At 48.2% G+C, this 26,132-nt stretch overlaps 2 long non-coding RNA genes across 2 annotated transcripts; both read left to right on the top strand.

Moving 5' to 3' along the window:
* Positions 1 to 4,187: 4,187 nt before the first annotated feature.
* Positions 4,188 to 5,592, top strand: LOC123181554 (uncharacterized). Its single transcript, XR_006491768.1, has 3 exons — positions 4,188 to 4,326; positions 4,541 to 4,631; positions 4,693 to 5,592. It is a non-coding gene; the product is annotated as an uncharacterized lncRNA (long non-coding RNA).
* Positions 5,593 to 11,167: 5,575 nt separating this feature from the next.
* LOC123181552 (uncharacterized) lies at positions 11,168 to 13,949 on the top strand. The gene is made up of 3 exons (XR_006491767.1): positions 11,168 to 11,691; positions 12,395 to 12,493; positions 12,696 to 13,949. It is a non-coding gene; the product is annotated as an uncharacterized lncRNA (long non-coding RNA).
* The last annotated feature ends 12,183 nt before the right edge of the window (positions 13,950 to 26,132 follow it).

Below are 26,132 nucleotides of genomic sequence, written 5' to 3'. Positions count from 1 at the left end.
ATGTATATATACTGGCCTATGGCCTCCTAAAAATATAAGTTGCATATTTCCTAACGTGGTATTAGAGTTAGGTCAATTTTTTGCACGGCGCAACTCGTGCAGTTGATCCACCTCGCGCCATTACCATCGTCTGTGGCCGCCGCTAGCTCTCTGTGCCTGCTGCCCTGCTCCTCTCCCTTGCAGGTCACCGCCAGGACGACGTGTTCCCTGGTCCCGCCCGCCCGACGCTGGATCGACAGGACCGGGCTGTCTCCTCTGCCCCCGATCGAGTTGTCCCTCAGTCGCCGATCTCCGCCGCCCTCACATCCTCGCCGAATCCCAGCCGCCGCCCTCGCCGGATCTCGCCGCCAGCCACCGATCTCCGGCGCCCTTGCCGGATTCCGCCGCCGATCTCCGCCGCTCGCCGGTTCTAGTTAGCCGCCCGCCCGATCTGCTGATTCACTGGCTGCTCTGCTCAGCTTTGCCGACGTCCCGTCCAGCTGGGCTCGATCTATTGTTCTCCAGCGGGATACGAGGCAGCGGACGAGTTGCCATCTCAAGGCTCTCCTCCAGCCGATTGTTTGCTGTCTCGTTGACTTTGTTGGCTATCTAGTACAGCTGTTGTTGCTTCTATCTGCGGCTGGTTTGCTTTGAAAAAAAATCAGGCGCGATATCTCTGTCCTCGGGCTATGTTGTTGTTCCTCGCTGTCTGGTGATTTTTGATGACACTAACTACATCGAGTTTGTTGGCTTCATGCGCATTCATATGCGTGGCATTCGTCTTTGGGGCGTTCTTTCGGGCGAGGTTCGTTGTCCGTCTTGTCCGGTTGCACCTGTGGCCCCTACTTCGCCGACGCCATCGGTTCTTGCTGCTGATGCTGATCAAGCTGTGAAGGATGCAACTAAGCTTGCAGATAACGTTGTCGTCCATGCTTATGATGAGCAGGTTTCGACTTATGAGGAGGCTCTTCAGACTTATCATGAGGCTCTTTCTGCTTACACTCAGTGGCTTGATGAGGATGCCCGTGCAGCAGGTGTTCTCACTGCTAGTGTTCTGCCTCAGTTTGCCTCTGAGTTTTTGGGTCTTCCTACCATATCTGAGATGTGGACCCGTCTCCGTCAGCGCTATTAGCCCTCTGGTGATGCTCTATATATGTCTGTGGTCCAGCAGGAACATGCTCTTCAGCAGGGTGACTCCAGTGTTGACGATTTCTATGCACAGAGTTCTGCTATCTGGCGCCAGCTTGATTCTCTCTGCACTGCTGGTTGTCATACTTGTCAGTTTTGCCAGGCTGTGTGGGCTGATTTGGAGTTTCATCGTGTCTATGAGTTCTTATCTCGGCTCCGTAAGGATTTTGAGCCCCGGCGTGCTCAGTTGTTTGCTCGTGGTCGTATCTCCCTCATGGAGGCACTTTCTGAGATTCGTGCTGAGGAGACTCGCCTACGTGGTGCCGGTCTACTTGAGGTTCCCTGTATTCTCGTTGCTCGAGTTCCTGTTATGTCGCCTTCTGCACCGACCCCATCCCGCTCCAGTGATCCTCCGCTCTTGCCTACTCCTACAGGCGGCCAGGGTCGGTCCCGTCCTCACTACGGCTACTGCAATATGGATGGTCATGTTGAGTCTCAGTGCTTCCAGAAGAAGAAACACCTGCGTAAGGCGCAATCATCAGCTTTAAGGACTTCTTCTTCTACTTCGACATCTTCGGCCACCGCCTTGACTGAGCAGGATATTCTACGACTTAAGCGTCTGCTTGCCGCTTCAGGTTCTCCTTCGACGGGTACTGCAGCTTATGTCTGATGCTTCCCGCACTAAGCAACCACCCTCTACACAGTCAGGTACATCCTCGTGGGTTCTGGACTCCAGAGCTTCTTTTCATACTAGATCATTGTTGGCGCGCGTTGCTGCGCCCATTTATTTCTAAAATGGAATGTTATGAATTTTCTTAGATATATGAAGAAATGAATTTGCCTAAACCTATAGGTTTTGTTAGCACAATACATCAGATGAATGTATTTTCTAGGGCTAGAGGAGGTAATGTTAATTGGTTTGCTTGGGAAGTGTCTATAAAATATGAAAGTTAATTTGCCTATATAAACATATATTAATTGGTAGTCAAAGTTAACCGGCATTCAGTAAAGCAATATTGTAGGACTGGGAAATTTTCTTTGATCTAATGTGCTAAAGTTAGTTCGGGTTTGTGCTAAACTTTTGATTATTCTTTTAGTGAAACGCTGAACTTTTGATGGTAAATGTTTTGTAATTGATCAAGCACATAAGAAGGCAAACACAAGGTAATGCTATTTGATTATTTTGTGAGACTTTGCAGCTAGGGAAGCCATAGACAAAGAAGTGCAAGTAGAACAGGAGATCTAGGAGGGACATACCTCTCGACTTTCTTCAGCACAATTACCCACGAGAGATAAAAATCAGAGGCTGGAGATGAAGAATGGAGTCCACCCAGCAGCAATGAGCAAACTCTATCTTCCGGCTAGCACTCTCCTTAACCAAAGATATATAGTAAATATAGTGAGCAGAGAACTGAACTGAACATAGCCAAGCATCTATTCCAGGCAATGTTTTTGCCCTAAGATTCAGCCACTTGGCTGAAAATGACCGATGGTGAAGTTTAGATGGGGCACGTGTATTAATTTGGTACCTGGCTGTGTACGAATGCGTTGTGACTTTGGTTTTCCGTTTCAAATTTTTTGAACCAGCGTACGGCTTATTTTGGTAGGTTTGGTGTAGGTTTAGCGCCTTTTGCTTTGCTTCATTCCGTCGACAGCGGCGCCGTGTCGATCGCCGTTGTCGATCGCTTCTCCTGCAAGCAGTTGTCGCTGTCAGTTTGACCGATGTTGGTTCTACATGTTTCTTTTAATCGGTGGCGCTTTACCTGTGTTTTCTCGTGTTTTCCTGGCGTGCATGTCGTTGGTTCGAGAGCTTGCCGCTATTTCTGATCGGTGCCGATTTTCTTGTGTTTTCTTGTGCTATGACCTGTGGTTTCATTGTTCTTCGGTGGTTGCTTCTTCGTCTAGCCGTAATGGTCCGCGTCGTCCTGGCCGGCCTTCTCGCTAGCGTGGGGTTACGGTTGGTCGTCGCGGTGGTTTGGGTCGTGCTCTGCTTCTGCTGCTTCGTCGGATCTGCCCACGTTTTTGCCGGTCCAGTCTCGCCCGTTTTCTTGGGTCGGTCGCTGTGTGCGTGGGTCGTCTTCTGCCCGTGTTTGCTCTGTGCGATCTCCTGTTTCGGTGGATCTTGCGACACAGTCTGGTTTTTTTTTTCCTTTCGTTTGATTGTCCTTTGTGGGATAATTGTTCGGTTTTGTTGTTGGAATCAGATGGTCATGTTTCTGCTGGCCGTCGAATGCAGGCGGCAGCTCCCTCCACCATCCCTCTTCACCTCCGTCCCCCAGCAGCCCCCGTACGCGCCGCCCTGCCGGTGGAGCTCACGTACCTGCGCCGCCATGGATCTTGGCGGTGTTGGAGGCCCGTTCTGCAACGTTGGCCTCTCCAAGGTCCTGCTGGTGACCTGGACGCTCGCCGGCGCTGCTCCGGTTCCTCATGCCGGTGTGATCTAAGAACCAACCGGCGGGCGCTCCTATTTTGCGGGGTGTCTGTGCACGCGCGGCGGTGTGGTAGCTAGAGAGAGGAGCGGCGACGAGGTGTGTGTTCGAACTAGATTGTTCATTAATCTGCACTGTTGGTCCGGTTTTTTCTGCTGTGATCATTACGAGATTTGATTCTTGTTTTCTTGGTGCAGGACCTGCAGGTAAGCGAGAATCGCGACGTGTAGAGGTCCATGAGTGATTCTAAGTGCGGCGGCCGAGACAAACGAGTCAGCCTATCTGAAACCGACGGAATTCTGTTTAATTGGCCATTGTTTCGTGTACTATATATGCAGGGTGATCTTTACCTCATTTGGCTTTTGACCTGAATATATTGTGGTTGGTTCGATGCAGCAGCTGCAGGCACAATGCTGCGAGGTACTACGTCCTGTTGCATCTCATGTTGGCGTTGAGGAAGAAGAGGGTGGAACCTGATGGCCGAGTGCCGCCGCCGCAAGCTCCTGAACGACCATCTCTCGATGGTCCGCTCCGTGGTGCGGTGGTGCCCAAGATGAGCAAGGTAAAGACCAACCGTCAATTGATGTTGGAATAATATTCTTGGGAGTAAATCGGAATGTGTGTTCTTGATTTTGGGCATCTAAATGGACAGGACGTCCATCCTGGGGACACGATCGACTACATGAAGAAGTTGTTGGAGAGGATTTGCCGACTGTAGGTTCCGAGCCAGACACGTCGCTGGCATAGTCGGCGGTGATGGGGCGGTCAGCGGAGGCCGTGTGCTTTACAGGTGCCCAATTATTTCTTCTGCTCTAGCTCCTCACCATCGCTCAGCTGGCCGTCATACTTAGTTTTGTGCAGTATGGTGGTTGCTCTGTGATTGGTTCCACATCTGCTGATACCTTTCTTGTATGAGTGATTTCCTCAATTTCAATTCTGGTTGGTATGCTTTTGATCCTTTGTGAAGTTCTCTGTTTTTATTTGTTGGTTTTTGCTATTTGCAGGTCTTGTGGTCTCTTTACCTGATTAGGATCCTAATGAAGTTCGTTGGTGGCTGCAGTAAAATTGTGGTTGGGCGCTGTTGATTTTGTGGTGGTAAGCATGTTTTGTCTTCTGGAGTTTTTTGCATACAATTTCTAATTTGTGTTTTTTGCAGGTAGGCTGTTTTTTGATTCGGTCCACTGTGCCGGACAGGTGACGGCCGGTGTGGTTGTTATTCTACAGGCCAAGCTGAATATACACCCCCTTGGATAGAAAAAAGTTCATCATAATCACTACGTCATCTGCTAATTCACTTCATGGGATCACCACTTCTATCAAGTGGAATCTACCGTGCCATCGCTTCAGATGCAGGCAGCAGATATTACTACCAAACCTTGAAAAGCCATTGGAAACAACCCTGCAACCTTCTCCGACAGTAGCAGAGGTAATTTATAGCCTAGGTAATCCTCAGTTTTTTTTTTCCACGGGGTGAAAGGGAGTTTTATTCTTAATTGAGCGGTGTATCAAAAAACTAGAGGATGAAAACAATACAACGGGAATCAAGAAGAGAGAAGGAAGACAAATGTCAGCGGGAAAATCAAAAATGGGTTTGGCAGATATTATTTTTTACATGTACAACAAATTCATCTTATTTGCTACTTCAATGTAGTATTGTTGTTTTTGCTTTTTTATCAGTAATTAAGTAGCCAGGGAGCTGTCTACGCATGAAGGTTGAAAACGAAGTAAGCTACTTGCTAACAGCAAGAAAGGACCAGCTTAGTTCTACACTGTAGCTTGAGTGCTTTGTATGCATAACTAAAACTGTACTGTAATAAGACAAACTTACCACTCTACTTGGACTTATCCTGTCCTTTTGACCTGTTGTATAATATAACCAACTTTTCATAGATGCAACTGCGACATGGTTGAAATTGTGTACTGTAATAGTATGATAGACTTGGTGCTCTACTTAAATGTACGCAGTGCTCTCCGTATGTAATGTAATGTATAACTAAGCGTACACACTCGATAACATGTCTAGCGATCTAGCTTTTTCGCTTACTATTAAGCTGATAAACGCGTTGTTTTTCTATAGATGTAGCATTGGTTATGGCTGTTACATGTTCGAGACACTCCTACCTCTGATCATTGGCCAACACATGATGAGTGGTGAAGCGGCAGCTACATGGATTTACCGACGCTCATACATTGTAATTGTAATTCACTCGTGTTCACCATGGTGATAAAGTGACGGACGTGCGCTGGTGATGCAGTTCTTACACAGAGCCAGCTTAATCTTAGGCCATATATGTTCACTCATGTGATAGTAGCAATTCACTGAGTATTTGGTTAGTTTCAGTTTGTCCACATAGATTAATCAATAGTTATACACTTTCATCCTGATAATGTGGCCCTGATTTAAGCATACCCTCTCTTTAATTTCAAAATATACACCATATTTTGATTCATTTCTTAAGGATTAGTTTTAATTTTTTCACTTAGATTGCTCAATAGTTTTACTGATAATTTGGCCCAGCTTTAATCATAATCCCTTTTCATTTTGTAATACAACATATTTTGATCCATTCCAACAATTCATGCCAGATAACAAGGCTTATGCACCATGGTGCTTGGGGGAGGATCAGACCTCTTATGTGTTTTGCCTTACAGATATGACCGAGGCTAATGAATTCTCCGAAGAAGCAAGTGATTGTTCCAGGAAGCCATGTTACAAATTCTATGTGTGGTCTGCTTAAGTGTTTGTCAATATATCAGTATTCTGAAAACCATACTGGCAGTGTTTAGTTTAATATATCAGTCAATTTTACTCTTCCTATTAGGTTATCTGTGTGCACATCCCTAGCATTGTCTTTCTTAAAATCATCTCATTATTGCCACTATCTTCTATATATTACAATGTATCATTGTGAAGGAACCATGGTAATCACAACAATTCAACTCAAATCGATTCTTTTGGAGTGACAAGCCCATATGGATCTTCAAGGTTATAAGTACAAATCGTGGCCCTGTAGTCATGTTTCTGCATATACCTTTGGAGAGTGGTTTTTCTATAGGTTTACAAAACCTGATGGGGAAAAGCACCGCTATAGATTTTGGGAAGGAAAGAGATGGCATTGTGCACGTCTTTCTTTGTAAAATACATCAACTGTCCAACTTAAAAGATTTAAGTTCTCAAATATGCCTTGGCGCACTACTTACCTTATTATAGCTATATATAATCACATATACAGGGAATTACACAGGAGCACCTAGGTGCTCCACCCACCCACATCAGTACCGTTGTACCGCATATACACATATTTTACTGCAGATTGTGGTGGACGTTTTCACTATTACATGCAGAAAATTTCACTGCAATACATCGACAGGGCGCGGCGTGCCGCCGCGCGGGCATAGCTAGTAAAGTTCTACTACTGCCACGCAAATGCTCTCGGTTATATTGGTAGTTAAAGAACACACAATCAGAAGCTACATACCTAATCCTGGCAGATCATGAAATCCCTAAAAATCATGCATACGACTACGTACACAAAAGAACCATAGGGTCAGGATTCCCCAAATAGCTTCCATAAAAATCACGCAGGCCAGAAATTTATGCAATGAGGTCAGCGACGAAGAGATCAGAGGAACTCACGCCCACTGCTGTACCTCAGAGGAGGTCTGATCGGTGGGCGGGATCCCACAGATAAGTCCCGTCAGGCATCGGACACGTGGCGAATCTGGCCTGCCAGGTCGGCGCGGTCGGCTTGCTTCGGCTCAGCATCAAGTACATGCTCGAGAGTGGCGTGGATCGGGCGGCGGGTGTTGGTGAAGCGGCCGGATGGATTGCAATCGCCGCCGTCATCGTCGTACGCAGCATGTCGCTCGTGGCTCGCCTCGCACACAACGCTTCACTGCGTGATTGTTTTCCTTCGGCCGCACATACACCAAAGGCCCAGTAGGCCAAAATAAGGGTAGATGGCCAATTTTGTTACTGGAGCAGCGGCTAAGCCCGTGTAGCTCTCTACAATGAGCAACCTAAGCCCAGGCGCGACTGTAGGTAGATTTAATGGCTAGAAACGTCCACAACTATAGATCAACGGCCGAAAACGCTGATAGGCTGAGAAGGCTGGAATAGTGTGCGGTTGTAATATATCTAAATGTCTTCTCATTCTTCAAATTTGTCCTCTCTTAAATCGCTTGATTTTCCTGTTCATGTACTCACTGTTGATGGTACTCCTCTTTCTGTTGCTAGTCGAGGCAATCTTCTCACACCTTCTTACTCTGTTCCTGATGTTGTTCTTGTTCCTCGACTTACCATGAATTTTTTTTCTTCTGGTCAACTTACTGATTCTGGTTGTCGTGTCATCCTTGACGTTGACTCTTGTTCTGTTCAGGATCGTCGAACACACACTTTGGTTGGGGCTGGCCCTCGCCGCCGTGACTCTCACGGTCTTTGGGAGCTAGACTGACTTCATGTTCCTTCCACTGCCGCCACTATCGTCAGTCCATCCGCTTCGGTCGCTACAGCTACCGGATCCTTCCAACAGTGGCATCATCGACTTGGTCATCTTTGTGGGTCTTGCTTGTCGTCATTAGTTCGTCGAGGTCTTCTGGGGTCTGTCTTAGGAGATGTCTCTTCAGAGTGTCAGGGTTGTAGACTAGGAAAACAGATTCAATTATCTTATCCTACTAGTGAGTCGGTGTCTCAGCGTCCATTTGATTTAGTCCATTCTGATGTATGGGGTCCGGCTCCCTTCGCTTCGAAAGGGGGCCATCAATACTATATTATTTTCATAGATGATTTCTCTCGTTACACTTGGCTTTATTTTATGACTTCTCACAGTGAGGTTCTTTCCATCTATAAGCGTTTTGCTGCCATGGTTCACACTTAGTTCTCTTTGCCTATTCATGTATTCCATACTGACTCCACTGGCGACTATATTTCCAAGATGTTGCATGGTGTTCTTGCTAAGCAGGTCACTCTTCCTTAGTTCTCTTGTCCTGGTGCTCATGCTCAGAATGGCGTGGCTGAGCGAAAGCATCGCCACCTTCTTGAGACGGCTCGTGCGTTGATGGTCGCCGCTTCTCTTCCACCTCATTTTTGGGCCGAGGCTATCTTCACCTCCACCTATCTCATCAACCTTCAGTAGTCCGTTGCTCTCCAGGGTGGTGTTCCTTTCGAGCGTCTCCTTGATCGTTCTCCTGATTATTCAACACTTCGGTTGTTTAGTTGTGTTTTCTATGTTCTTCTTGCCCCTTGGGAACGCACCAAACTGACTGCTCAGTCTGTTGAGTGTGTTTTCTTAGGCTATAGTGATGAGCATAAGGGCTATCGTTGTTGGAATCCTATTGGTTGTCGGATGCGTATTTCTCAGGATGTGACTTTTGATGAGTCTCGTCCCTTCTACCCGCGTCCATCTTCCTGGACCTTTTCAGTGGAGGATATATCTTTCCTCACTTTTCCTGACACACCTATCACTCAAGTTGAGCCCTTGTCTCTCCGTCCTGCTCACTCTACTTCTTCACCTCTGGCCGATTTGCCGCCACCATCTCCCAGGGTTTCCTCACCTCGCATGTCACCAGATTCTACACCTTCAACCCCGGTGACTTCTTTGTCTCCACCTCCTGATTCTACCTCGGCTATTCCTCCTCGTATTCTTCCATCTTTCTCTCAGTATTACACTCGTCATTCACGTAATGTGGATGCGTCTGCTGATGTGCCGTCCACCACATCTCAGCCTACCTATGGCGTGCGTCCTCGTTCGCTTCCGCCTGTTGATCGCCTTGTTTTTTCAACCGCTAGTGTTGCTGTTCTTAAACCGACTTCTTATCGTGAGGCTGTTGTTCATCCTGAATGGCAGTTTGCGATGGCAGAGGAGATTGCTGCTCTTGAACGCACTGGTACATGGGATCTTGTTTCTCTTCCTCAAGGTGTACGTCCCATCACTTGTAAGTGGGTCTGCAAGGTTAAGACTCGCTCCGATGGTTCTCTTGAGCGTTAGAAAGCTCGTCTTGTGACTCGTAGCTTTCAGCAGGAGCATGGTCGTGATTACGACGAGACTTTTGCTCATGTGGCCCATATGACCACTATTTGTACACTTCTTGTCGTGGCCTCTGCACGCCACTGGTCTGTATCTCAGCTTGATGTTAAGAATGCCTTTCTTAACGGTGAGCTGTGTGAGGAGGTATACATGCAGCCACCACCTGGGTATTCTGTTTCTGATGGCATGGTATGACATCTTCATCGCTCTCTCTATGGCCTTAAGCAAGCCCCCCGCACCTGGTTTGAGCGTTTTGCCTCTGTGGTGACTGTCGCTGGTTTTTCAGCGAGTGCTCATGATCCAGTAATGTTTGTTCACCTTTCTCCTCGTGGTTGGACTCTTCTTCTTCTCTATGTTGATGGCATGATCATCATTGGCGACGACCCCGAGTATATTGCCTTTGTAAAGGCCCGTCTTAGTCAGCAGTTTCTTATGTCCGATCTTGGACCTCTTCGCTACTTTCTTGGGATTGAAGTCTCTTCTATGTCTGATGGCTTTTTTATATCCCGGGAAAAGTATATACAGAATTTTCTTGCTCGTGCTGCTCTTATCGATGAGCGCATTGTTGAGACTCCCATGGAGCTCAATGTTCACCTCCGTGATACTGATGGTGACCCCTTGCCTGACCCGACGCGTTACCGTCATCTTGTTGGGAGTCTTGTCTATCTAGCTGTCTCTCGTCCGGATATCTCTTATTCGGTTCATATGCTGAGTCAGTTTGTCTCCGCTCCCACTTCGGTTCACTATAGTCATCTTCTTCGTGTTCTCCGATATCTTTGGGGCACGATCTCTCACCGTCTATTCTTTCCTCGTTCTAGTTCTTTACAGCTTCAGGCCTATTCGGATGCTACATGGGCTAGTGATCCCTCCGGTCGCCGTTCACTTTCTGCTTACTGTGTTTTTCTTGGTGGTTCTCTCATTGCCTGGAAGACGAAGAAACAGATTGCAGTTTCCCGATCGAGTGCAGAGGCCGAGTTACGAGCTATGGCTCTTTTGACGGCAGAGGTGACTTGGTTACGGTGGTTACTTCAGGATTTTGGTGTTTCTGTTACTACACCTACTCTGCTCTTATCTGACAGTACTGGTGCTATTAGCATTCCACGCGATCCTGTGAAGTATGAGCTCACCAAGCATATTGGGGTTGATGCTTTCTATCATTGAACATATAAACCCTCCTAGCTAACCCGCCCTTACGAGGCACTTGTCGTCGCTGTTGCTTCTGGTCTACCCGATTCCCACGCTCTGCTGAGCTGTATGCCCTTTTTACTGTTCATTTATTTTTACAGTGTTGACTCCCAATTTTACTGGCAGGTGAATGACTGATGGGCCCTGTTTGGATACTCTAACACAGTTAGAGTTAGAGTTATTTTTAAACCCACTCTAACCCAAATAAGTACCTCTTCACTGGGATAGTTGGGTTAGATGGAACTAACCCATTCTAACCCTCCCTGTTTGGATACTTTTAGGTTATTTGAGCCTCCAACTAACCCAAACTAGCTCTAACCCCATAATCCAAACAGGGCCTTTATCGTTCCTGTGGTATGTTTTTGTTTTCTTCCCCTGGTCGCTTTTTGGAAGGCGAGGGAAAAGAAAAGGGGAAGTGGCAACAAGAGAAAAGAAAATAGGAAGCCAACCAAACCTAGCCCGCGCCTCCGCAACCCCTGCCGCCGCCGCCTCCTCCTCTTCTGCCGCCGCCGCCTCGGCCTCGTCTCCTTTCTTGCCCTCAGCGGCCACCAGCGACCTCCGAGCCCCCCTTCTCCACCTCGTCACTGTGGTCACCTAGCTTGAGCTCGAGCGAAGGAGCGACTCGGCAGGACGCCGGGGGGCAGGGGCAGCAGCCAGCCGCGCCTCGCCCCGTGCTCTGCAGGCGCCCATCGGCCTCGACCCGGCAGACGGCAGGAGGAGCTCGAGCCGAAGCCGAGGAGCGTGGCCTTGATCCGGACTTGACTGCCTACTGGAGCAGCTGGAGAGAAGTGGTGGATCCGACGGGGCTGGAATCCCTCATCACCGGGCGTGGAGGATGTATGACTCGCGAAGGAGGTAGCAGATTGAGCAAAATGGAGTGGCCTTTCCCATCCGGTGGCCTACGCGTGTTGTGACTGGCTGCACTCCACTCCTTTCTCCCCTTGGTGAGTACTCCTCGCTCTGAAAATTAGTTTTAATCTGATAGTAATTTGTTTCCTGTTCTATAGTATAGTGGCCCGTGGATGATGTTTCATAGGAGGAGGCTACAGAGAGCATCGACGGCTTCTTAGTAATTTGCAGGAGTCTACTATGGTCATGGCTTTTTTTAGAAAACTAAATCTGCACCATGCCATTATGATTCTTGATGATCATGCTTTCGACATCCCTCAGCCTCTCAGGTTTTTATATTTCCAGCTCGAGCCAGCTTGTGGGCTTGCATATCCTATATTCAGAGCCTGTGCATGACGATTCGCTTAATCAATTTCTTCGTTTTTTTGGCCGAGTTTAATGTAGTATCTTCGACGTGCTTACATGATGGCTCCTTTTATCCTTGAAGGCATTGGGAGTTCTTGAAGGGAGATGATGAAAATGGTGTATGAAACGTAATGCAAAAGTGTGTGTTTCTGGGCATTATTGCCTTTGACTGAAGTTTTGTGTTGTCATATTCAAAACTGTAGTGCTTTGCTTGTAGTATCTTAAAGGGAGCAATATTTTGGTACTTATTTTCCGATGATCTAAAATTTTTTTGCACTACCAACCTGAATTTGATACCACTGGTTTTTTATGTAGAAATTATATTTCTTTGCCTAGAACCTATGATTTATGGCTGATGTAAATTTCGCCTTTGTACGTGCTTGTCAACTTTAGGTGGATAGCTTAATATGAGGGGAGGCACATAGGTTTGCTAATTCTGTTTCTGGGCTGGCCTATGAGATGGAGACCAAAGCAAACTTCAGCAGGTTTCAGGTGCACATCCTCTTTCCCTTGGGTTTGTCTCCCTAGCTAATCTGGAGCATTGTACATATTGGTAAATATAGTTAGTTATTATTTTCTAGCTGTTATGATAGTCAGAGCACATAAATGCTTGGTCTTACTTCAGTTAGTGGCTGACATTCTAATTTGTGAAATCATACCTGAAGAAAGTGCGTCTTCTTGTTGTTTTGCGCAGATACCAAATTAACTAGGCTTACGCAAATAAGCTTCTTCATTGTTTCCCTTCTGGGGAAAAGTTGTGGTCATGTTAGTTCGTTGGTTGGCATGCATCTGCAATAACTGCGTGGTGAAGCACTGGTCCTAATATGTCATGGGTTTCAGTGGCGCGTAAGTAGGATCTACTCATTGTTCCATTGACTGCCCTCCGGTGAATTTTTACCCATTTCCCTCTTTGATGCTTTTGCATCCATATGTCTAACTTGGTCTTTTTTCAACATTTCTCATGGTTTATGTGGTAGCGTGGTTGGCTGACGGCTTATAGCTTTCTGTATCCTCTATCAAATGTGCGTGCTATGATATTCTGTAAGGCTAGGATCATTTCTTGCCTTCATAATGTGTTAAATTAATTATCATAGTTATATGGTGAATCTCGACAATCCCCCGAGGACCAGGCCATAGCTTATGGTCCCTGTTTGGGTTTATTTTGTTGCAAAATGTATTTTTGAAAAAATGTTATTAAGTTATCGCTTTCTCTGCCTACCTCCCTTACATCCTAAGGCTTCATACCTTTCTCATTTTAGTTGTCTTTTCGAGATCGCCATTACATCCTTGATGAACTATACATGCGCGACACAAGGCATATCAGACATGACTGTTTCATGACCAAGATCGACCAGAACTGGCATAAACGAAATCATTCACACAATCAAGTTTGATAATTGAAAATCTTTGTAGCTTGCTAATGTCGTCGATATAAGCCATCTTTTATGTTGTACTGGTGGACAAAGAAGTATAACAAGTTCGTATATTTTATATATTGTATTGTACAGTAGAGTGCGGGATGTATGATCTGTATGAAACTAACATCATGTATTGCCTTGATATTATCACTTAGTACATCCCCAGTTAATGTATTTATTTATTTTCATTTGAGTGAGAAGTTGATGGTGCAATTTTTCATTGTTTTTCGTTATCATGTTTGAATTTATTAAAGGTTTCTTAGCATTAGTTTCTTCTTGCATGCAGTTTTCGTCACTGGGTCACCTGATGGGTAATGGGTGAGTGAGTCTGCATGCTTGTTATCAGCTCATAAAGCGGATGATGGCGCTGATAGTTTGGCCATTGTGGAGGATATTAGGTGCTCAATCAAACATATAAACCCTTCTAGAGTACCCGCATAACCGAGGCAACTGCGACCGCTAGCGATTTTGGGTCGCTCGATCTACCTACGTGTAAAGTTTTTTTTTACTTTTCATCTGCCTGGCAAACATTCGGCCATCAATTCTGCCTCACGCAACCTAGTTACATGAAAGGTTACACCATATATATATATATTGGCCTATGACCTCCTGAAAATACAAGTGGCATATTTTTTAACAATATGATATGATATTTTTAGATAATCTCTATCCGCATTATGAATTTCTAGAGCCCCTTAGTGCATCTCCAGCCGCGCCCCCAGGAAGGCCTCCCCAGGCGATTTTTTCGCGCCGGCGCTGAAAAAACGGTCCAGTCGCACCCCCAGGAGCCCGATTTTCGCCGGCTTGGGCCGAAAACAGCGCCGGCGGACCCAGACCGAACCCGGCGCGCTGGAGGATGCCCGGAGGCGCCGGGGCGAGCTGTTTTGGCGCGAAAAAGACGCGGGCCAGCCGCGTCAGCGACTTGGCGCCTCGTCTTCCCCCAACGGCCTCGGTTCCCGTGGGGAATCAATGGCAAGGCTGCCGCCAGTCAGCCTTGCCATTGATTCCTCACGGGCGGCGCGTTCACGGGACGGCGCGCCGACGCCTCCACTCCCTCGCACGCGTACACACGGGGGCGGCCCGGCTATAAAAGTCGTCGGCCTCCGCTCACCTGCGCCCACACCAGCCCCGCCCCTCGCCGCCGTCCAGCCCTTCCTCTCCCTACCTTTCCCCGAGCGCCGCCGCCCAGCCCCTCCCTCTACCTCTTCCGAGCCCGCCCAGCCCCGCCTTCGCCAAGGCAGAGCGCTTCCCCGGAGATACGGCGGCGGCCATCGGCTTCGGCCGCCGTTCGCTGCGCAAACAGGAGTCGTGGCTCCTGTTCCAGGCGAACATCCCGGCGCCGCCGGACATGCGCGCCGGGCCGAGGGGATGGAGACTCAGCGCCGGGGGAGTGCCCATTCCCCCGGTGCCCGACCCCGCGGTGGACCCGAGGTACTTCGCCGAGGAGGTCAACATCGTGCGCGCGTCCCTCACCGACGCCGACCTCTCCCTCCCCCAGTACGCCGCCGACAACCACGCGGCCTGGGCGGCGTACTTCGAGCGCCGCCAACAGCAGCGGTTGGCGTCCACCAACGGTGCGCCGGTGGTCGGCAGCCGGCAGAACAGCGAGGGACGCTACCTCTGGTGGGGCGTCCCCGGCCACACACTCGAGGGCGTGCTCACGCACCTCGAGGGCGGCAACAACCCGCCGTTGGCGTACCCCCCGGCGAGGGCGGTCGCCCCGGCGCAGCACCGCCGCGCCGGGCCATGGGCTCCAAGAAGGTTCGGCGCATCCTCTTCTTCCTCCTCGTTGTCCCGTTCTTCTTCCCACTCCTCCGGCTCTCCGGCGCTGCTCGGCGTCAAGGCCGAGCCCGCGGCGGAGACGCCGCTCGGTCGGCGCACTCGCAGCGCCGGCATCGTCATCAACGAGGGCGGCTGGCGCGCCCCCTCGTCGGGGGCTCCTCCGCGCTTCGTCAAGCCGAAGACGGAGCCGGGGCTGGCGCCGGTGAAGACGGAGCCGCTGGCGCCGGTGAAGGCCGAGTTCGCCGACGACGACGACGCCGCCCTCGAATGGGCGAGCCAGGACTCCATTGCGATGGAGAAGGCGCGCCGCGAGAAGGAGAAGGAGCGCCAGCGCGCCGCCCTACGCCGCTTCGAGGAGCGCCGGCACGGCCGCGAGGAAGGCGGGGTTGTCGTCCTATGCGACAGCAGCGACGACGACGCGCCGCCGCCTGTTTGCCATGGCGACGCCGGGCAGGGGTCCAGCAGGGGCGCTCACGTCAAGGAGGAGAAGGCCGACGACGACGATGGCGGCGACGGCTTCCCCCTTTCTTTTTTTCTAGATTAGGTTAATGTAATGTTTGGATGAATTTCGCTGAAATTTGTAATGTTTGGCCGAAATTTAACTAGTTTTTATCATAACTTCGCCGAACGTTTTTTTTTTGTTTTTTAATACGTGCCTGGGGGCGGCCCTGGGGGCCGACTCGCCCCCAGGGCCTTTTTTACGCCAGCTCACCCCCAGGCGACGCTTTTAGACGCCCCCTGGGGGGCCAATGGCTAGAGATGCCCTTAGACCATGTGCCTGCTACCACCGGTAACAAACTACGACCATGTGTTAAGTGCAATACTAAACAATCGATCAACCCGTGAAACTATAAAAGTTTTCTGAGGGAAAAAAATCAGGTAAGCTCTCGTGGGGCGTATTTGAACCTCCTCATATTTTGAGTAAATTGCAAGAAACCACTACATTGAAGGCTAGGTTATGAAAAAACACTATCTTACTTTTTTTTGACAGAAACCGCCATGTCTATGGTAATTTTTTGTAAATAATACTGATCGACGGATTAGAGGACGTTAAGCCCGTTTATGACAAATGGGTCTCGGTTGTCAGGTGGTGACTTGGCAAAAAAAGACCACCTGGGCACCTTGACTAGTCAAAATCGCCACGTGTACAAGAGCAGCTGCGTCGACCGGTGATGCAGCTCGTGTGGCTGAGCTTAAACTGGGCGAACTGGGCGACACGACCATGTATGTATGTGATGTATCCGGCCACCGGCGCCATTGCAACGGGTACAACACAGCCACAGCTCCGCGCAAGAACTGCATGCCAGTTTAAGTTCAGCGCTCAACTTGGGCGAATTTCGCGCTGGTGGCCGGAGACGCCATCTCCCCGCTGCAAAACTGGGCGAACCAGTTGTCCCGCCCACAGCAGGGCACCACCTGCTCGGCGGTCGGCGGCGTGGGATTCGCCCAGCTGGCTCTCTTCGGCATGCCGCCGGTGGCGTGGATACGAGCCATGGCGCAGGCGCCATCAATGCCTGGCTGTTCTACTTCGGCGGCCGGCTCTCCGAGAAGGCAAGACAGCTGCCGTCCGCCGCCCTGCCTCTGCGCGCGTGTTAGTCGCTGTTGGCCCTCCCACCGTTTGCCGTCGTCGTGGGGCGGAGAAGAGAAAAGGGAGTGGCGGCGTCCCGATCCAGATCGAGGACGGCGCGGCGGCGCCGCGTCGCAGTTGGGCCGAATCCAGGGGTGGTGGAAGAAGGCGGGGCGTGGGGACGAGCGGACCACGCCGGCGGAGGAAGATGGAGTCGGGCTCGTGGCTGGCTGCCGGGCGTGAGCGCGTTCGCGTGAGAGATGGAGGGCAAATACGTGGGTCGCGCCAGGAAGGGAATTTTGACCGGTCAAAGTGCCCAGGTGGCATTTTTTTTCCAAGTCAGCTCCTTATGAATGGGACCCATCTATCATAAACTTCTTCAAAGTGCTTTAATCCGCCGATCAGTGATTTTTACAAAAAATTTACACAAGACGTGTTGTTTTCTGCAAAAAGAATGTAACATAGTATTTTCTGTAAACCTAGCCTTCAAAGTGATGGTCATTTACTCTCATATTTCATACTCATACTACACACAAAAAATCTCGAAAAACAATTTCTTTTGCAAATGAACATCTTGCACCGTACACATCTGAAAGAGAAATGTTCAGAAAAATATATGTACATTTGTGTACTATAATATTATAAATTTTGATAGTCTATGCTACTTTGCTGGAATAATTCCAATTGGCATCAACTTCTAAAAAGAAACCAGCTACTCCCTCTTGTTGCATTTGCAAGTCGGGAACTGGTTTTTAGGGCTTCAATTTAATTAGCGAAACATATATTATAAAAAATTCTAAATATACTAAATCTGGTTAGGTTTTATTTATCCTGCTTTTTTTGACTTTTTCCTATCAGTGAAAATCTGGCCAATCAGGATGCGACACGATAAATAGTGGAGGATATAGCGGGGTGCGCTCTGTGGTGGATCTAGCGATGCGTTTTTGGATTTGTTTTACTCTGGTCAATCTGCTTTGTCGGGCGGCATGCGGTGGTGGTTTCCGATTTTTTTCTTTAGAGCATCTCCAACAGTCGTGCTATGCGCCGCACGCAAAATACCTGTTTGCCACGCGTGCTTCGGCTGGTTTGGCGCGCCCGCCTGCGCTGGCTCCAGCAGCCGCGCTATAACGCAGCGCGCGTGCACCGCTCCAGCAGAGCGCAAAAATACAGCGCGCGCGCCGCACAAACCACATATACATGAGCAAAAATGATCAAACAAACAAAATAAATCAACAATATGTTGGGTAACGTTGCAGAAATTCAAAATTTTCCTACGTGTCACCAAGATCTATCTATGGAGAGACTAGCAACGAAGGGAAGGAGAGTGCATCTACATACCCTTGTAGATCGCTAAGCGGAAGCGTTCAAGTGAACGGGGTTGATGGAGTCGTACTCGTCGTGATCCAAATCACCGGTGACCAAGTGTCGAACGGACGGCACCTCCGCGTTCAACACACGTACAACCCGGTGACGTCTCCCAAGCCTTGATCCAGCAAGGAGAGAGGGAGAGGTTGAGGAAGACTCCATCCAGCAGCAGCACAACGGCGTGGTGGTGATGGAGGAGCGTGGAAATCCTGCAGGGCTTCGCCAAGCACCACAGAAGAGGAGGAAGAGAGAGATGCAGGGCTGCACCAATGAGAGATCGAATCGCGTGTCTTATGGGCAGCCCTAGGCCTCATATATATAGGGGAAGGGGAGGGACTGCGCCCCCTCTAGGGTTCCCACCCCTAGCGGGGGCGGCAGCCCTAGATGGGGAGCAAGGGGGGCGGCCAAGAGGGGGAGAGAGAGAGGCGCCCCCTAGGGTGGGCCTTAGGCCCATCTAAGCCTAGGGTTTCCCCTTTTTTTCCTCCTTGCTGTTGGGGGACGTTGCAGAAAACAAAAATTTTCCTACGGTTTCACCAAGATCCATCTAGGAGTTCATCTAGCAACGAGTGATTAGATGCATCTACGTACCTTGTAGATCGCGAGCGGAAGCGTTCAAAGAACGGGGATGATGTAGTCGAACACGACGTGATTCAAATCACCGATGATCTTAGCACCGAACGGACGGTGCCTCCGCGTTCAACACACGTACAGAACGGATGACGTCTCCTCCTTTCTTGATCCAGCAAGGGGGGAAGAGAGGTTGATGAAGATCCAGCAACACGACGGCGTGGTGGTGGATGCAGGGCATCACAGTAGCAGGGCTTCGCCTATACTGCGAGAGAGAGACGTAACGGGGAGAGAGGAAGCACCAAAGGCTGAGGTATGAAGTCCCTCCTCTCCCCCACTATATATAGGAGGGCCAAGGGGGGTGGTGCGCAGCCTAGGAGATCTAATCTCCTAGGTGCGGCGGCCAGGGGAGGGTTTCCCTCCCCCCCAAGGCACCTCGGGGTGCCTTCCACCACTTGGACTCCTCCGTGGTGGAAACCCTAGGCGCATGGGCCTAGTAGGGCTGGTGCCCTTGGCCCATATAGGCCAAGGCGCACCCCCTACAGCCCATGTGGCCCCTCGGGACAGGTGGCCCCACCCGGTGGGCCCACGGGACCCCTCCGGTGGTCCCGGTACAATACCGATAACCCCAAAACTTGTCCCGATGGCCGAAACAACACTTCCTATATATAATTCTTTACCTCCGGACCATTCCGGAACTCCTCGTGACGTCCGGGATCTCATCCGGGACTCCGAACAACACTCGGATTACTGCATATACATATCTTCATAACCCTAGCGTCACCGAACCTTAAGTGTGTAGACCCTACGGGTTCGGGAGACAAGCAGACATGACCGAGACGACTCTCCGGTCAATAACCAACAGCGGGATCTGGATACCCATGATGGTTCCCACATGCTCCACGATGATCTCATCGGATGAACCACGATGTCGAGGATTAATCAACCCCGTATACAATTCCCTTTGTCAATCGGTATGTTACTTGCCCGAGACTCGATCGTCGGTATCCTAATACCTTGTTCAATCTCGTTACCGGCAAGTCACTTTACTCGTACCGTAATGCATGATCCCGTGACCAACCACTTGGTCACCTTGAGCTCATAATGATGATGCATTACCGAGTGGGCCCAGTGATACCTCTCCGTTATATGGAGTGACAAATCCCAGTCTCGATCCGTGTCAACCCAACAGACACTTTCGGAGATACCTGTAATGCACCTTTATAGTCACCCAGTTACGTTGTGACGTTTGATACACCCAAAGCACTCCTACGGTATCCGGGAGTTACACGATCTCATGGTCAAAGGAAAAGATACTTGACATTGGAAAAGCTCTAGCAAACGAACTACACGATCTTTGTGCTATGCTTAGGATTGGGTCTTGTCCATCACATCATTCTCCTAATGATGTGATCCCGTTATCAATGACATCCAATATCCATAGCCAGGAAATCATGACTATCTGTTGATCAACGAGCTAGTCAACTAGAGGCTTACTAGGGACATATTATGGTCTATGTATTCACACGTGTATTACGATTTCCGGATAATACAGTTATAGCATGAATAAAGACAATTATCATGAACAAAGAAATATAATAATAATGCTTTTATTATTGCCTCTAGGGCATATTTCCAACAGTCTCCCACTTGCACTAGAGTCAATAATCTAGTTACATTGTGATGAATCGAACACCCATGGAATTCTGGTGTTGATCATGTTTTGCCCTAGGGAGAGGTTTAGTCAACGGATCTGCTACATTCAGGTCCGTATGTACTTTACAAATCTCTATGTCTCCATTTTGAACATTTTCACGAATGGAGTTGAAGCGACACTTGATGTGCCTTGTCTTCTTGTGAAACCTGGGCTCCTTGGCAAGTGCAATAGCTCCAGTGTTGTCACAAAAGAGTTTGATTGGCCCCGATGCATTGGGTATGACTCCTAGGTCGGTGATGAACTCCTTCACCCATATTGCTTCATGTGCTGCCTCCGAGGCTGCCATGTACTCAGCTTCACATGTAGATCCCGCCACGACGCTCTGTTTGCAGCTGCACCAGCTCACTGCTCTACCATTCAACATATACACGTATCCGGTTTGTGACTTAGAGTCATCCAGATCTGTGTCGAAGCTAGCGTCGACGTAACCCTTTACGACGAGCTCTTCGTCACCTCCATAAACGAGAAACATTTCCTTAGTCCTTTTCAGGTACTTCAGGATATTCTTGACCGCTGTCCAGTGTTCCTTGCCGGGATTACTTTGGTACCTTCCTACCAAACTTACGGCAAGGTTTACATCAGGTCTGGTTCACAGCATGGCATACATAATAGAACCTATGGCTGAGGCATAGGGGATGATACTCATCTCTTCTATCTCTTCTGCCGTGGTTGGGCATTGAGCTGAGCTTAATTTCATACCTTGCAAAACAGGCAAGAACCCTTTCTTGGACTGATCCATTTTGAACGTCTTCAAAATCTTATCAAGGTATGTGCTTTGTGAAAGACCTATGAGGCGTCTTGATCTTTCCCTATAGATCTTGATGCCTAATATATAAGCAGCTTCTCCAAGGTCCTTCATTGAAAAACTCTTATTCAAGTAGGCCTTGATGCTGTCCAAGAGTTCTATATCATTTCCCATCAAAAGTATGTCATCTACATATAGTATGAGAAATGCTACAGAGCTCCCACTCACTTTCTTGTAAACGCAGGCTTCTCCATAAGTCTGCGTAAACCCAAACGCTTTGATCATCTCATCAAAGCGAATGTTCCAACTCCGAGATGCTTGCACCAGCCCATAAATCGAGCGTTGGAGCTTGCACACCTTGTCAGCATTCTTAGGATCGACAAAACCTTCCGGCTGCATCATATACAACTCTTCCTTAAGGAAACCATTAAGGAATGCCGTTTTGACGTCCATTTGCCATATCTCATAATCGTAGAATGCGGCAATTGCTAACATGATTCGGACGGACTTTAGCTTCGCTATCGGTGAGAAAGTCTCATCGTTGTCAACTCCTTGAACTTGTCGATAACCCTTAGTGACAAGCCGAGCTTTATAGATGGTCACATTACCATCCGCGTCTGTCTTCTTCTTGAAGATCCATTTATTTTCTATGGCTCGCCGTTCAACGGGCAAGTCAGTCAAAGTCCATATTTTGTTTTCATACATGGATCCTATCTCGGATTTCATGGCTTCTAGCCATTTGTCGGAATCCGGGCCTGCCATCGCTTCTTCATAGTTCGAAGGTTCACTGTTGTCTAACAACATGATTTCCAAGACAGGGTTGCCGTACCACTCTGGTGCGGAACATGTCCTTGTGGACCTTCGAATTTCAGTAGGAGCTTGATCAGAAGTATCTTGATCATCATCAATAACTTCCTCTCTAGTCGGTGCAGGCGCCTCAGGAACATTTTCTTGAGTTGCGCCATTTTCCGGTTCAAGAGGTAATACTTCATCAAGTTCTACTTTCCTCCCACTTACTTCTTTCGAGAGAAACTCTTTCTCCAGAAAGGATCCATTCTTGGCAACAAAGATCTTGCCTTCGGATCTGAGGTAGAAGATATACCCAATGGTTTCTTTAGGGTATCCTATGAAGACGCATTTTTCCGATTTGGGTTCGAGCTTTTCAGGTTGAAGTTTCCTGACATAAGCATCGCATCCCCAAACTTTTAGAAACGACAGCTTAGGTTTCTTCCCAAACCATAATTCAAACGGTGTCGTCTCAACGGATTTCGACGGAGCCCTATTTAAAGTGAATGCGGCAGTCTCTAAAGCATAGCCCCAAAAAGATAACGGTAAATCGGTAAGAGACATCATAGATCGCACCATATCTAATAGAGTGCGATTATGACGTTTGGACACACCATTACGCTGAGGTGTTCCAGGCGGCGTGAGTTGTGAAACTATTCCACATTTTCTTAAGTGTGTGCCAAATTCGTGACTCAAGTATTCTCCTCCACGATCTGATCGTAGAAACTTGTGCAATTACGATGTTCGGACACACCATTACGCTGAGGTGTTCCAGACGGCGTGACTTGTGAAACTATTCCACATTTTCTTAAGTGTGTGCCAAATTCGTGACTCAAGTATTCTCCTCCACGATCTGATCGTAGAAACTTGATTTTCCTGTCACGTTGATTTTCAACTTCACTCTGAAATTCTTTGAACTTTTCAAAGGTTTCAGACTTGTGTTTCATTAAGTAGACATACCCATATCTACTTAAGTCATCAGTGAGGGTGAGAACATAACGATAGCCACCGCGAGCCTCAACACTCATTGGACCGCACACATCAGTATGTATGATTTCCAATAAGTTGGTTGCTCGCTCCATTGTTCCTGCGAACGGAGTCTTGGTCATTTTACCCATGAGGCATGGTTCGCACGTGTCAAATGATTCATAATCAAGAGACTCTAAAAGTCCATCTGTATGGAGCTTCTTCATGCGTTTGATACCTATGTGACCAAGGCGGCAGTGCCACAAGTATGTGGGACTATCGTTATCAACTTTACTTCTTTTGGTATTCACACTATGAATATGTGTAATATTACGTTCGAGATTCATTAAGAATAAACCATTGACCATCGGAGCATGACCATAAAACATATATCTCATATAAATAGAACAACCATTATTCTCAGATTTAAATGAGTAGCCATCTCGTATTAAACGAGATCCCGATACAATATTCATGCTCAAACTTGGCACGAAATAACAATTATTGAGGTTTATAACTAATCCCGTAGGTAAATATAGAGGTAGCGTGCCGATGGCGATCACATCGACCTTGGAACCATTCCCGACGCGCATCGTCACCTCGTCCTTTACCAGTCTCTGTTTATTCTGCAGCTCCTGCTGTGAGTTACAAATATGAGCAACGACACCGGTATCAAATACCCAGGGGTTACTACGAGTACTGGTAAGGTACACATCAATTACATGTATATCACATATACCTTTTGTTTTGTCGGCCTTCTTGTCCGCTAAGTATTTGGGGCAGTTCCGCTTCCAGTGACCCTTCCCTTTGCAATAAAAGCACTCTGTCTCAGGCTTGGGTCCACACTTTGACTTCTTCTTCCTAGCAGCTTGCTTGCCGGGCGCGGCAACTTCCTTGCCGTCCTTCTCAAAGTTCTTTTTACCCTTGCCCTTCTTGAACTTAGTGGTTTTATTGACCATCAACACTTTATGTTCCTTCTTGACTTCTACCTCTGCTGATTTCAGCATTGCAAATACTTCAGGAATGGTCTTTTCCATCCCCTGCATATTGAAGTTCATCACAAAGCTCTTGTAGCTTGGTGGAAGCGACTAGAGGATTCTGTCAATGACCGCATCATCCGGGAGATTAACTCCCAGCTGAGTCAAGCGGTTATGTAACCCAGACATAGTGAGTATGTGCTCACTGACAGAACTATTTTCCTCCATCTTACAGCTGAAGAATTTGTCGGAGACTTCATATCTCTCAACCCGGGCATGAGCTTGGAAAACCATTTTCAGCTCTTCGAACATCTCATATGCTCCATGTCTCTCAAAACGCTTTTGGAGCCCCGGCTCTAGGCTGTAAAGCATGCCGCACTGAACGAGGGAGTATTCATCAGTACGTGTCTGCCAAGCGTTCATAGCGTCTTGGTTCTGTGGGACGGGTGGATCACCTAGCGGTGCTTGTAGGACATATTTTTTCTTGGCAGCTATGAGGATGATCCTCAGGTTCCGGACCCAGTCCGTATAGTTGCTGCCATCGTCTTTCAGCTTGGTTTTCTCTAGGAACGCGTTGAAATTGAATACAACGTTGGCCATTTGATCTACAAGACATATTGTAAAGATTTTAGACTAAGTTCATGATAATTAAGTTCATCTAATCAAATTATTAATGAACTCCCACTTAGATAGACATCCCTCTTCTAGTCATCTAAGTATAACATGATCCGAGTTGGCTAGGCCGTGTCCGATCATCATGTGACACGGACTAGTCAACGTCGGTGAACATCTTCATGTTGATCATATCTTCTATACGACTCATGCTCGACCTTTCGGTCTTCTGTGTTCCGAGGCCATGTCTATGCACATGCTAGGCTCGTCAAGTCAACCTAAGTGTATTGCGTGTGTAAATCTGTCTTACACCCGTTGTGTGTGAACGTAAGGATCTATCACACCCGATCATCACGTGGTGCTTCGAAACGACGAACTGTAGCAACGGTGCACAGTTAGGGGGAACACTTTCTTGAAATTATTATGAGGGATCATCTTATTTACTACCGTCGTTCTAAGCAAACAAGATGCAAAACATGATAAACATCACATGCAATCAAATAATAATAGTGACATGATATGGCCAGTATCACATAGCTCCTTTGATCTCCATCTTGGGGCTCCATGATCATCCTGTCACCGTCATACTCATCGACATGTAAGTTGTGATTCCTATTACAATAGCATGAACATCTCATACATCACATATAGATCATTCATCATTCATCACAACTTTGGCCATATCACATCACATAGCATACCCTGCAAAAACAAGTTAGACGTTCTCTAATTGTTGTTTGCATGTTTTACGTGGCTGCTATGGGTTTCTAGCAAGAACGTTTCTTACCTACGCAAAGACCACAACGTGATATGCCAATTGCTATTTACCCTTCATAAGGACCCTTTTCATCGAATCCGATCCGACTAAAGTAGGAGAGACAGACACCCGCTAGCCACCTTATGCAACTAGTGCATGTCAGTCGGTGGAACCTGTCTCACGTAAGAGTACGTGTAAGGTCGGTCCGGGCCGCTTCATCCCACGATGCCGCCGAATCAAGATAAGACTAGTAATGGCAAGCATATTGAACAAAATCAACGCCCACAACTACTTTGTGTTCTACTCGTGCAAGAGAACTACGCATAGACCTAGCTCATGATGCCACTGTTGGGGAACGTTGTAGAAAACAAAAATTTTCCTACGGTTTCACCAAGATCCATCTAGGAGTTCATCTAGCAACGAGTGATTAGATGCATCTACGTACCTTGTAGATCGCGAGCGGAAGCGTTCAAAGAACGGGGATGATGTAGTCGAACACGTCGTGATTCAAATCACCGATGATCTTAGCACCGAACGGACGGTGCCTCCGCGTTCAACACACGTACAGAACGGATGACGTCTCCTCCTTTCTTGATCCAGCAAGGGGGGAAGAGAGGTTGATGAAGATCCAGCAACACGACGGCGTGGTGGTGGATGCAGGGCGTCACAGTAGCAGGGCTTCGCCTATACTGCGAGAGAGAGACGTAACGGGGAGAGAGGAAGCACCAAAGGCTGAGGTATGAAGTCCCTCCTCTCCCCCACTATATATAGGAGGGCCAAGGGGGGGTGGTGCGCAGCCTAGGAGATCTAATCTCCTAGGTGCGGCGGCCAGGGGAAAGTTTCCCTCCCCCCCAAGGCACCTCGGGGTGCCT

Source organism: Triticum aestivum, chromosome 1A (genome assembly GCF_018294505.1).
Source record: "Triticum aestivum cultivar Chinese Spring chromosome 1A, IWGSC CS RefSeq v2.1, whole genome shotgun sequence".
Taxonomy (NCBI): domain Eukaryota; kingdom Viridiplantae; phylum Streptophyta; class Magnoliopsida; order Poales; family Poaceae; genus Triticum; species Triticum aestivum.
The sequence above is the reverse complement of the archived record's forward strand: the minus strand, read 5'-3'. Positions and strand labels throughout refer to the sequence as shown.